This window comes from Castor canadensis, chromosome 3 (assembly GCF_047511655.1).
Source record: "Castor canadensis chromosome 3, mCasCan1.hap1v2, whole genome shotgun sequence".
In the NCBI taxonomy this organism is placed as follows: Eukaryota; Metazoa; Chordata; class Mammalia; order Rodentia; family Castoridae; genus Castor; species Castor canadensis.
Window position 1 is genome coordinate 186,073,784 of NC_133388.1, and position 13,915 is coordinate 186,087,698.

The 13,915-nt window shown below is 35.6% G+C and overlaps 1 long non-coding RNA gene across 1 annotated transcript in view; it reads left to right on the forward strand.

The window, feature by feature from the left end:
- The first annotated feature begins 2,648 nt into the window (after window positions 1-2,648).
- The window catches only part of LOC141421383 (uncharacterized), a 48,104-nt gene continuing 36,837 nt past the window's right edge, over window positions 2,649-13,915 (forward strand). The window contains exon 1 of the long non-coding RNA XR_012445972.1: window positions 2,649-2,738. This is a non-coding gene — a long non-coding RNA (uncharacterized lncRNA). The remainder of the gene's footprint in view (window positions 2,739-13,915) is intronic.

Genomic DNA, 13,915 nt, shown 5'->3' on the forward strand with positions numbered 1-13,915 from the left:
CTCTGGCTTTTCTGAGGCCATATTGATCTCTGCTTAGGATTCAATTTTAGACAAACAGGCAACATAATTTATGTAAACTGGGCAGGTAATTAAACTCTCCTCCAAGGCAAAAAGGTCAGAGTAGAATATTTAAAGTTTCATTTCTAAGTGGAAGCAGTTAGCTAAAAAAAGAGAAAGAAATCTCACTGGGATTGTCATACCGCCAACTGTTACCCTATAAATTATTGGACCTAGACTATTTTGTAAGAAATGGGTCTGAGTGCTCTTTGCTGAAGAAGTTAGAAAAGGAGAAAATACCCATTAAGCACCAAGTTTTCATATTTAAGATGAGTGATGAATGCGAGACAATGCTGGATTATAATGAAATATTCAATAACATTTTTAGAGTAATTTTAAAGCAATATCATGCTTAAATAAAAGTCATAAATTCAGCACAAAGAATTTCCTCTTGTCTTCCCTGAACTACTTGAGAATAATTTCCTAACATGATGTACCATCATTCTCAAATAATTCAGTGTACCTTTTCTAGAAAGAAGAATGCTCACCTGTTTAATCACTAAACCACTATCAAGATCAGAAGTTAGCATTGACACATTACTGCTATGTAATCTTCAGACTCCTTCTAAATTTCTCCAAATGTTCTAATAATGCCCATTATAGCAAAAGAATGCACGTTAGTGTTGTAATTAGACATGGCCTCTTCTTTTGGTCTGGAGCAATTCCTAAGCCTTCCTTTGACTTTCATGACGCTGGCCTTATTGAAAGATTACAGGACATTTATTTTGAAGAATGTGTGTGGTTTTTTTTTTTTTCATTATTAACCTTCAGGTATGCAGCTTTAACAGGAATGTCAGTGAAGTGAGGCTGTGTCCTCCTCATCGCATCCTGTCTTCACATTTGATTTCTACCTCTTGTTCATGGTTGGTAATCAATTAAGTGCATTCTTCTAGGCTTCACCATTGTAAAATTTTTTGTTTCTTTTTGTGACTAATAATGTGTTAAAGAAGGTATGTATGAAATCATGAAAATATTCCATTACCTGCCAACTTTCAATTTATTCATTCATATATTTATATCACTATAAACAGTCTCTTACTTTACTCAGTTATTTATAACACACTGCTCTTAATATTTTCTGATAACCTAATTATATGTTACCAACCAGGGGAGCCCCTTCAAACTGACTCATGTGTCTTCTTGATGTATCCCCATCTTTCTTTAATGACTTCTTTATGGTCTTGCCAGGGAAGATGTTCCAAGCTCATTTTATAAGTTCCCTATCCCATCTTTAGGTGAGTCATTCTTCCACAGAGCTCCCATTCCTGTTAGTGGAAATATTCTAAAAACAATATTTAGAAGCCAAGATGTTGTTGCTGTATGTGCCTTTTGCTATAGGCCTGTTACCACTCCCAGACCCTCTGTAGGCTGAAGTAGGGAATAGGTTCATTTTTATATACACTAGATATGCATATGCACACATTTATACCCTATTTGCTATATGTATCCATTTATGTATTGAAAACCATAAAATTACATCAGTACTTCCAATTCCACATCAGGATCACAGCTTTCATTCTTGTTTCTTCCTTTTTTCTTTTTCTTTTTTCTTTTGTATCTCTCTTTTCCAAGTGTAAAAATCCTAGCTCCCATTTTCCTTAGTAGGCTTATTTATTTGATCAATGGCCCCTTATGAAATCAATCATTGTTCACTTCTCCACCCCACTTTTGCAAAGACCACCTGCCCATTCTACATAGGCTCTCATACCCTCCACTGGGTCACTGCCAATGCAAACACAGCAATCCTTCATAGACATCCTCCTCAGCCTACCTACACTGTGACAAACCGCATGCCTCCATTGCCACCATTCCCACTGCAAGGACACTTTCTTCCCCTCATTTGGACTCCAATGGTGGAGGGTCAACTGTCATTGCTGCTGCTGCTGCTAGTGTGCCATGTGTTATTGCCCTGCTTGGATACCTTCTTTACCCTGGATCTGCCACCATACTGAGATGCTCTCTACATGAATACATCCCCATCCTTGTGCTCCAGTGCCCCATTCTAGATTGCTAACATCATTCCTCTAGTGCATGTTCACCTCACCTGGTTCAGTCTCCAATAACCCTGAAGTGTGACACTGCTACACATGCTTTACAGAGTATCTGACATCTCATGGCATACTGCTATTCCAACCCAAGAAACCCTCCAACATCCAGCTTTGGCTACAACTGTCAGGACCAGGACACCTTTAAGGAAGACACTGCTAATTCAAGCCCTCCAAATCCTGTGCTAGCATCTCTCTGCTGCACTACACACAGACCCCTGCCCTACTTATCATCCTCTAATTATCTTAGCATTGAATTATTTTGGAAGTAAATAAGAAGAGGAATTGCTCAATACTTTTGTGAGGAATTGCTTTACTATTTTTAAAAATCTTCAACTGAAAAATGAATACAACCTTTTCAGTTAAAAATTCTGCCATAATTGTCAAAATTGGGCCTTAGGAAAGTCTATTTACATGGGCATTTCTATTTGCTAAAGGAGTTCCAATTTCCTGTTATTTAATGGTCTACAAAAAGCAACTGATTTCTATAATCTTTCTAGGTAGAAATGATTTTCTGATATTATGATATTAATACCTATAAAATCAGTGTTTCCACAGAAAAGAGCTGGCACGTGAACATAAGAAGAATTTAAGAAGAATCCTATTAGAGGGACTGTTAATAAAGATGCATGCAAGGTGAGGAATTCAGGGATCATGCTGAAACATCTCTGTCTCAGGTCTTTCACACTGGTGCAACCTTGTTGCTTTGTCACCCCATCAATGCCCCAGCATGAGGGGATTGTGCTGACTCTCTCAGTCCATAGTGCACATGGACTGATCCACTCAAAATCTTTCCAAGGTACTTTCTGTACTCTCAGAGGTTCTCCTTTTTCTTATATGGAGTGACTTCCCTCGGTTTTCATCCTATATTTTCCTCTGTTCTATGATTTTCTCTATCTTCACCCCTTAAAGTTCTGATTTTTGATACAGTGAACAAATGAGTGAAAGTAAGAAAGAAATAAAGCCAGTTATGTGAGTTCTAAGAAATCCTTTCTCTTTCTTAAATTGTCTGAATTTCAAGAATATTATCAACATGTCTATAAGCTAACAGGAATCTATTTTGAAACACAGGACTTGACAATGATGTCTTTCTTCTGAACATGTTATGTAGAAAACAGCTGCAAATAATTGGGAACAAATGGGTCAATATGAATCAGCACATTTGTTTGCCATGTCGGATAAGATATCCCTAAATTTGTACAACCAATGAGATAGATATTATCTCTTTTATTACAGATGAGGAAACCAGGGTTCAAATATACTAAGTAATTTGCTGATACACATAACTTCTTAGTGGCTTGTCGGGAGTTTCAATCCCATTTTGTCTAACTCCAAATTCATTTATTTCCCACTATAGAACCCTCTTGTCTCATCTCTTTAAAGGTATGATTTGATATTCTATGCTGTAATTTACTCACGTAATAAATACTCTCATAGTTGCTAATATAGATTTCAAACCCCACATCTTGTTATGAAAACCACAGTTATTTTGTGTAAGTTCACAAAATAGTTATGTTATATTATCATAGTCTTTTTCTGGGGCACCTTCATTAATTTCAGCATTTTAAAATGCAAAGTAACTGAGATTGCTTAACATGTCTTAAAAGTTTATGATTGATTTTATGTCAAATTTTCTAATAATTACAACATATAGCTCTCTATATGCTAAGTCAGTGATTGCTAGAAAGACAGCATTAAAGCAAGTGTTTGGCAATTGGTGGTTTCCATTGATGCACACCCATGGACTGTCTCTTCAAGAAAAAACTTGGTGTTAAGCTGTAAAGTGTGACATCAGATGACACACTTCAGCTGCAGCAACCTTGGAATTGGCTATAGTATTTGAGAAAGGCCACATTCTTCAGTGACGTCAGGACCTGTCCATTTCTGCACAAAGTGGGGGGGAGGAGACAGGGGATGCAGGGTTCTTCTTTTTTTATTGTTTATTCATTTATTCATATGTGCACATATTGTTTGAGCCATCTGTCCCCTCACCCCCACCCCTGCTTCCTCCATCTCCCCCCCATCCCCTTGCTTCCAGGCAGAACCTGTTCTGCCCTTATCTCTAATTTTGTTGAAGAGTACACATAAGCAATAATAAGAAAGACATAGCATTTCTGCTAGTTGAGATAAGGATAGCTATACAGGGAGATTCCTAGCATTGCTTCCATGCACAAGTGTATTACAACTCACATTGGTTCATCTTTACCAGACCTCTTCACTAATTCCCGGTCACCCTCCCATAGTGGCCTCTGCCAATTTAAGATTACTTTATTCGCTCCTCTACAGTGGGCACATCAAGTTTTGGGTTTCCTACTTTCCCTATTCCTCCTGTACTCATTCTCCCCATAGCATGTGACCCATGTCCAATAATATTACTGCATTTGTTTTAGGTCTAAAGTCCACCATCTGAGCCTTCTGAGCCTCTGCAGGGCTCATCGAATAGGTAGTCTGTATTGGCTGAGTTCTCCATTGCAGTCTGAGGCCTTCTCTGACCACACTTACGTGTTCTACCTTTCATCTCTCACCCATCCCACTAGTCTCTTGAACTTGTGACTGTATTTCTGAATCTCATTTACAGAGGGCTCATTCAAAATGGAAATGTAAAGAAAAATTCCAGGCTCCAGATAACAATAAATATTCTGTTATTTGTGAAGCTTATGTAGTATATCAATAGCTGTTCTAATTCCTGAGAACATGGAAATGGATGAGACCTTTTTCCTGCCCTCATGGATCTTACATTCTAGCAAAGAAGACAGACATTCATGTGTAAAACAAATTTTACTGAAGAGTTTCTTGTACATCTTTACTCCATTTGTACTCTAAGTTCTTTTCACTAAATTTTTAGACACCAATGGACAAACTCGAGATAATTCACGAATGTATAACAATTTACACAAATGTGTAGCAAGGACTCTGGAAATGTCCATTTTAAAATGGGCTCATCCAAGTCCTTAAATATAGGCAACATCATTATAGAACACAGTAAGGACGGGGATTGGGACAAAAACCTTCAAGAAAAATTTATTGATTTTTGTACTGGAGTTTACTACTAGTAACTCACACTTTCTATACCCTAGTTTTCAAATTGAAATTGGGATAATGACACTAATAAATCACTTTTCCCAGTTGTTGTGGTATCTGCAAAGTGTTTTGCTCATGAAGATATAAAACCCACATGAATTTTAATCCATGGTCAGTCAGATCATGGTTTCAGTGTATCTCCCCAATTATACACTCACTCATTAGGGAATATTTAAAAAAGATTAATTATATTTAACCCAAGAAATTAAATATTGATTGATGAGAACAAGTATTCCTTCTAAAGAGAAAAAAATTAGGCTTTTAAAATAGGCTTGTTTATGACTATATTTCAATGAAAATAAAAGTGAAAGAAACATCCATGTCTTCAGTCATTTATATGATGACAATCAATAGAACAATGCCAAAGTCCTAAGAAGAAGAGGTTTTGAAGAGGGAATTTCCCTGAATGATCAGTTTCCACTTAAAAAAAATCTGTTACTTTAGGGTAATTGTATACTTTCAGTAAAGTTGTACCAAAAAAAAATGAAGAGATCTCTACACACCCCTCACCGAGATTTAGTGACTTTTTACATTCTATGGTATTTGTCAACATTGTTGAACTGCTATTAACTTTTCCCCTCCCCATCAATGCCCTTTACCTTTTCCAGGATTCGTCCATCCCAGCTACACACAGTACTTAGTTTCCACATCCCCATTCTCTCCTCTGCTCCCTTTGTCTTTCATGGCCATGACAATTTTGAGCAGTACTAATCAAGTATTTTGTAGAATATCCCAACGTTTGTTAGAGTGAGCATTTACTTACTGTTAAATTGGGGTTATGGGTCTTAGGAAAGAATAGCATAGTTGTGAAATGCCTTTTTCTTTGTATCAAGGTACAAGATATGAGCATAGTTATTACTGTGATTTTAACCATGACCATTTGGTTAAGATGGTGTTTGCCCAATCTCTTCACTGCAAAATTGCTATTTTCCCACTTTCTATATTCTATTCTTTGGAAGTGAGTTGCAAGTTCACCCCTCAGTGAGGAGTAGAAAGTAAGTTCCATTTCCTTCTAAGGAGGGAGAGGTATGCTATATCTACTTAGCCTTTCACATCTAAATCATTCCCATATTTGTTATCTGCAAACCAGAAACAAGAGGCAAGCCTGAAATGATTATTATACCTTGTATTGAAATCTCATACTGTACCTGACAAATTCGTACAAGTACTATAAGTCAGGCTGTGGGCATAGCTTAGTCATAGAACATTTACTTAGTGTGCATGAGGCTCTGGGATCAATCCCTAGCACTACCAAAATAAAAATTTTTTAAAAAGCAAAATGAAAACCCCTACTGAACTTCATATCAATTAAAACAATACTTAAAAAACAAAGTTAATGCAGGAGCATGAACCCAGAGATGATGCAAGGGTTTGAAAATAATAACAATGTCAGCAATAGTAAAAGCACAAGTTTTCATTCTCTGGGAATCTGTCACATTCACTGAGCTCTGTGTCATGTTCCTTACATATATTTCTCTAATTTTAACTATTTCTAGTTACATGATGTCATACAGACTCATAGACAATAATATGTAGGTGCTGCTGCAAACAAGAGGCAAATGCATGATTGTCAGAGTCACTCCATCACATGGCCTCACAGAATCTAAGGAGTTAAGAATATCAGTCCCATGGCGGTGCCCCAGGAATTTAGAGGACCCAGAAATACTGGGTCGCAAGCAGATGCTGCATTGAAATTTAGAATAAGCAAGGCTTTTTAGTGCACATAGTTGCTCTTAAGCAATGACACATTTCGATGGAAAGTTAAGCAGGCCAAACTTGATTATTTCTCATGCAACCAAATAATGCCCTCCTCCATATATCCATCTCTCTCTGTTTAGATTTTAATTCAAAAGCCATGTCTGTTTCTCCAATATTAGCCCATGAGCATCAAAGTAGTGATATCAAGACTCTGAAGCTCTCCATAGCTTCATATCTGCCATGGTTCTCAGTTCTTTCCAACTGCTAAAGCAATGTTTACTAAATGATGTATTGGAAGTATAGATGATTACTTTTGGAAAACTCTGATATGTAAGTTTCTAAAGGTGGCTATGTGTTCTAATCACATCAAATTATTTCTTTACATTTTACTTGTGTGTTATTTGCAAAGAAGTGACATTAAAGTCACCGAAGAGAAAACGGTCATCCTTCTCTATTTTAACTGGAGACAGTTGACCTGAAAACCCACAATAACATAGAATCAACAGCAGAAGAAAGAAGTTTTTGGCTTGAATGACTGGAAGTTAGTTAGTCAGAAAGGATTTGCCACTTGGACAATCAATAATAGCCACATCTTCTTAGTATTAGTCAAATGAAAATTGTGGTTCCTGTTTCTAATATTCAACTCCCACCATTCCTTTTTCACTAACCACCATACTGATCTTTTTTCCTGTTCATCTAATTTCTTTGCCAGTAAATGTGGTTCAGATATTTAGTTATAGCATATATTTGGATATTCAGGGTTAAATGGACACAGATTCAAGCTATTCTGCTCTGCAAAGTTTCTATTACATTGATATCAATATTGGATATTGCATATCAATATTGGATATTACTCCATTCTGAACCTTGCTATTATTAAAGATTTTGAATGTGTTTAAATTCTCTTTATTTTAGTCTATCTTAAACATGCTTGCTTTTAGTATTTTGAAGTTTTTGGTCTGAAGTTGTAATCATATAAATATTAATAATAAGCACATGCATGTGTGGAAGACTACATTTTACAGGAAACAACCATGTGTATTTGCTCTCAGAGCTACCTCTGTATTAAGAAATTTAGGATTTTTTTGCATTGTATTCTATTTTTATTTATTTTCATTAGTGTATATTACTTATACAAAGTGAGGAAATTTATTATATTTTTCATACATGCACATGGTGTACTTTGATCATATCTACCCCCTCTATGTCACTTCTTTTCCTCTGTGACCCTCCCCCTTTTCCCTTTCACTTTGTTTCCCACCTGGATTCCACATATGAGAGAAAACAAGCAGTACTTGTCTTTGTGGAACTGCCTTCTTTCATTTAACTTGATGATCTCCAGTTGCATCCATGTTCATGTAAATGACAGAATTTCATTCTTCTTTATGTCTGAGAAAAACTCCATGAGTATATATACCACATTTTTACCCATTCATCTATTGATGGGCACATAGGCTGATTCTATAATTTGGCTACAGTGCCACAGTAAGCATGAGTTTATAGGTAGCTCTATAATAACCTGACTTCGATTATCTTTAGTATATGTCCATTAGTAGTAATGGATGTATCATATGGAATCTGTTTTTAATTTTTTGAGAATTCTTACACTAATTTCTGTAGTGGCTAGACTATTTTAAATTCTCATCAGCTATGGATGAGGGTTGCATTTTTCCACATCCTAGGCAACTTGTTTTCCTAATGATAACCATTCTGACTGGAGTGAGATGGAAAGTCAATGTACTTTTCATTTCAATATCCATAATGGCTAGAGATGTTGAACATTTCTTAGGCATTTATTGCTCATTTCTAATTCTTAATTGGAAAAGTGTCAAGTACACTTGCCTATTTATTGATAAGAATTTTTGCATTTTTGTATAATTTTTTGAAGTTTTTGTATATTTAAAATATGAATCTCCTTTTTGATGAATATCTGGTAAATATTTTCTCTCATTCTGTAGGTTGTCTCTTCACTTTGCTGTTTCTTTTGCTTTCAAAAGCTTTGTAATTTGATGCAATCTCTTTATCAAATTTTGCTATTATTTCTTGAGGTAGTCCTATTCAGAAAGTTGTTCCATATGCTTATATCCCCAAGTGTTTTCCCTACATTTTCCTATAATAGTTCCAAAATTTCAGGTCTTTGATACATTTTGAGTTGGTTTTTGTATAGGGCAAGAGTGAGGGACCTATTGTCAGTTTTTTACATGTGAATATCTACTTTTTTCAGCCTCACTTATTGCAAAGGCTGCTTTTTGTCCCATTTGTTTTTGGCACCTGTGCTAAGAATCAGATTGCTGAAGCTCCCTGGGCTTAATTCAGCTCTTCTATTCCATTGGCTTATGAGTCTGTTTTTGTGCCAGTATCATACTATTTTTGTTAGTATGACTCTGAAGTGTAGTGTGAAGTCAGGTATTGTGCTACCTTCAGCTTTGTTCATTTTGCTCAGAATTGCTTAGGTTATTTTGGGCCTTTTGTGTTTATGTATGAATTTTAAGATTTTTTTCTTCTATTTCTGTGAAGAATGTCATTGGAGTTTGGATAGGTTTGCCTTGATTCTGTATATGGCTTTTGGTAATATGATAATTTTACAATATTTATTCTGCTGATCCATGAATATGGGAGGTCTTTCCATCTTTTAGCTTCTTTAATTTCTTTCTTAAGTGCTTTATAGTTTTTATCATAGAGGTCTAACATCTTTGGTTAAATTTATGCCTAGGTACATTTTTGAGAATATTGTGAATAGAATTGTTTTCTTAACACCTTTTTCAGCAATTTATTGTTGGTATATAAAAAAAACTACATTTTCTTTTTTTTATTTCTTTTATTCATGTGCATGCAATGTTTGGGTCATTTCTCCCCTTTTCCTCCCAACCCCTCCCTTTCCACCCTCGCTCTACCCCTTCTCTACCAGGCAAAAATTATTTGCCTTTATCTTTAATTTTGTTGAAGAGAGAGTATAAGCAATAATAGGAAGGACTAAGGGTTTTTGCTAGTTGAGATAAGGATAGCTATACAGGGAGTTTATTCACATTGCTTTCCTGTACATATGTGTTACATTCTAAGTTAATTCTTTTCTAACTAACCTTTTTTCTAGTTCCTGGTCCCCTTCTCCTATTGGCCTCTGTCACTTTAAAGAAAACTACATTTTCCTGTTGAGTTTTTTGTATCTTGCTACTTTGCCAAAAGTGTTGGTCAGATATAATAGTTTCCTGGTGGAGTCTTTGTGGTCTTTTAATTGTAGAATCATATCATCTGAAAGTAGGGATAATTTGACTTCTTTCTTTCTTATTGGTATCCATTTTATTTCTTTCTTTTGCCTTATTGCTGTGTCTAAAAATTAAAACACTATATTGAATAAGATTAGTAATGGTTTTATTCCTGATTTTAGAGGAAAAGCTTTCAGTTTTTACCTGTTCAATATTTGCTTGCTACAGGTCTGTTGTATATAGTCCTTATTATGTTGAGGTAGGATCTTCATATTTCTAGTTCTTTCAGTGATTTTCTCATAAGGAGATGTTGGATTTTATCAAAGGCTTTTGATCCATCTATTGAAATGATGGTATGATTCTTACTCTTGATTATATTTATGTGATATATTATGTTATTGATTTGACCATTTTGAACCATATTTGCAACTCCTGGTGAATCCAACTTGGTCATTGGCCCAAAGTTTTGTTGTTGTCCTTACCTAGTTATGGTACTAGGTAATATTACTTTTGTAGAATGAATTTAGGAGTGTTTCTACCCTTTTTCTTTTGTGGAATAGTTTTATATCCAGTAGTGTGTTTTGGATTTTTTTTTTTTTGTATTCTCTTTAGCAGTATGACATGTTTGAAGTCAGCTTCATCAAATATGAGTATCGATTCCCCTGCTTGCTTTTGGGTTCCATTTGCCTGGAATATATTTTTCCATTCTTTCTTTTTTCAGCTGTGTTTACATTTGCCAATGAGGTGTGTTTCTTGCTAACAGTAAATAACAAACAGTTGGGTCAGAAATGTAGAGAGCTGAACTTAGTCCAGTTTGTCAATTTGTCTTTTAATTGGAGAATTGAGACCATTGACATTCAGAATTGTTATTGAAAGTTATGTACTAGTTATTGTCATTTTGTTCTTTTTGTAATGTTTGACTGTTTCATAATCCTCATTTGCTTATCAACTCTTCTGGTAAGATTTATTCTTTCCTATATTCTTAAATTTGTGTTTATCTTCCCACTCTGTATAGGGTTCTTTTAAGTATCTGTTGTAGTGCTAGTTTAGTGGTTATCATGGATGGTCTTTATTTCTCCTTCAATTATGAATTATGGCTTTTATGGATTCAGTAATCTTGGTTGGCATTTATTTTCTTTCAAGAATTAAGTACAAGGGTTTTTGCTGGTTGAGATAAGGATAGCTTCCTGTTATTGCTTATACTCTCTCTACAACAAAATTAGAAATAAGGGCAAAATAGTTTCTGCTGGGTATTGAGGGGGAGGAGAGAGAGGGGGTGGAGTGGGTGGTAAGGGAGAGGGTGGGGGCAGGGGGGAGAAATGACCCAAGCCTTGTATGCACATATAAGTAATAAAAGAAAAAAAAAAGAATTAAGTACATCATCCCCTTCCCTCCTGACTTTAAGTTTCTGTTAAGAAATCTGCTGTAAGTCTGATAGTAGCTTTCAATATCTTTTCTTTGTTCTGTACACTTGATGTTTAACTATAGTATGACATAAGGAGGTTCTTTTCTGATGTCGTCTGTTTGCTGCTCTTAAGCCTCCTGTACCTGTATATCTATCATTTTTCTAAGATTTGGGAAATTGTAATTATTTCATTGAGTATATTTTCTATGGTTTTAGCTTATACCTTTTCTCATTCTCTGTCCATAATTTTTAAATTTGGTCTTTTTAGTTTGTCCAAAAGTTCTGATGTGTTCCATTTGCACTTTCCTATTTTCCTAATCATTGTCTGAATGTTCTAATTCATTTACCTTGACTTCAAGCACTGAAATTCTGTCTTCCACTTGTTTCAGACTATTGGTAATTTTTTTATTTGACTGAGCTCTTCATTTTCAAAATTTTATTTTTTTCAGAATTTCTATCCCTTTACTTAATTCCTTTTTTATATCTTGTACTGTCTTCCTATTTTATTCAGCCATTCTTTGTATTCTTTTTGAATTAATTCAGGTATTTATTCATGTCCTCTTTAATTTTTTTCATAATTCTTATAATAATTGTTTTGTATTCTTTGTCTGGAATCTCATCTTCTTAATCAACATTAGAATCCATTACTGTGGAATTTTTAAATTTTGGAGGGTCATGTTGCTTTGCTTTTCCAATTTTTTTCTGTTTCTGAATTGGGATTTTTACATCTGTGGCCAAGTCATTAGTTAGAGTTTTAAATCTCTTGTAGTCTTTCAACTGAAGTTTGTAGAGGGTGTTGTAGAGGGTGAATCTTAGTTGCTGAACACTTACCAAACCTGTTCCTGATCACAACAACCACTCAGAGAGAAGAAAACTAACTGTAGTAGAAACCAAAACTGATAGACCATCTACTAATGAAGTACAGTAGTAATTAATTAAGAATAATTACCACCACAAATCCAATAACACTAAAGTTAAAAAAAGAGCAAAGATAATACTGGGTGATTACTCAATTAGAGTAGGAGTGGAAAGAATCTAAGAAAAATGATACTATCAAATATTACTAGAAAAAAGAGAAAAGATAGAAGGAGAAGAAGGAAAAGCAAGTAGAAGGAGGGAATGAGAAAAATTAATAAGGAAAAAAAGAGGTGAGAAGACAAACTATGAAAATGAAGGATTATAAATGGGGGAAAGATAAGAAGTAACAGCAGTAAGAGAAAATTGATCTACCTTAAGATGGGGGAAAACCCTAAAAAATGGGGGAGGGTCAAAGGAAGGAGTGGAAAAAGATAAGATTAAAAATTAAATATTAATGCTTATATGAAGGCTCATATTTACAATCCCAGTATTTGGGAGACCATGGCAGAGAGATGGTAGGTCCCAGGATAGTCTTGGTCCTATGGTGAGAGCCTCTCTTACAAAAGAAAATGGGACAGAACCATACAAGTGAAAGAATTAGATAAGAAATGGAGAAGAAATATAAGGGAAATATAAAAGCAAAAAAAAAAATAGAAAAAGAAACTAAAAATATAATAAAATGAAATTTTAAACTGATCAATCTGATTTTAAAAGTCTTTATTGAAAAATAATCAGACCAAAAAAAGGGGAAAAATGAAATAAAATAAATTTCAATAAAAGAGGAAAAGTTTACAGTCCTCTAAGGATATCAGTCATTTGGGCATCAGTGTAAAATATCAACACAAGGTGATTGGGTTTTCTTTCTGTGGCCACATGGGCTGCACTCTACCTGGTGATAGTAGAGTCTGTGTGCTACCGGACACCATCTTTTCTCCTTTGTGCTGCTAATCTAGCGCCTGGGGGGCATGTTTTGTGGGCAGAGCCTGCAGTAATCATTCTCAGTGGTTATCCTGTTTCTCAGAATTGGATGGGGCAGACTGCACCCTTTCTGCTGGCAGGTACCAGCCTCTGGTGCCTTCAAGTGCTTGGTTGTGGGGTGGATAAGCCCTATGTGGATTCAGTGACCAGTACTGTGGAAGAATTGTGTGCTTTACCCTCCATGTCTTGGACTTTCTGCAAGTTACCTCCCAAGCATAACCACTTGCCACTGATTCTTCCCCTTTTTGGATCTCTGTAATTAGTTTACCTACTTGATGGCCCAGATGAGCCCAGCTTCCTCTCTACTCAGTAGACTCCCACCAGTTTCCCACTGCACAGACCTCTTCAGACCTCTGACTCTAAATATTTCCCCTGTAGTTGCAACAACTCTCCAGGTCAATACTTAGAGAACACAGGCCTGATCCTTGATGTGGGTTCTCAGAGACAGGACCATGCAGAGAATTTCCACCCCTAAAGCTGGAAACTCAGAGAGGATCCTTTCAAAATGGCTTCCTTCCATCACCCAACTACTTAATGCCAGGAAGAAAGAACTTCCCTCTCTCCCTTTCTCTCTCTACCTCTTTATCTCT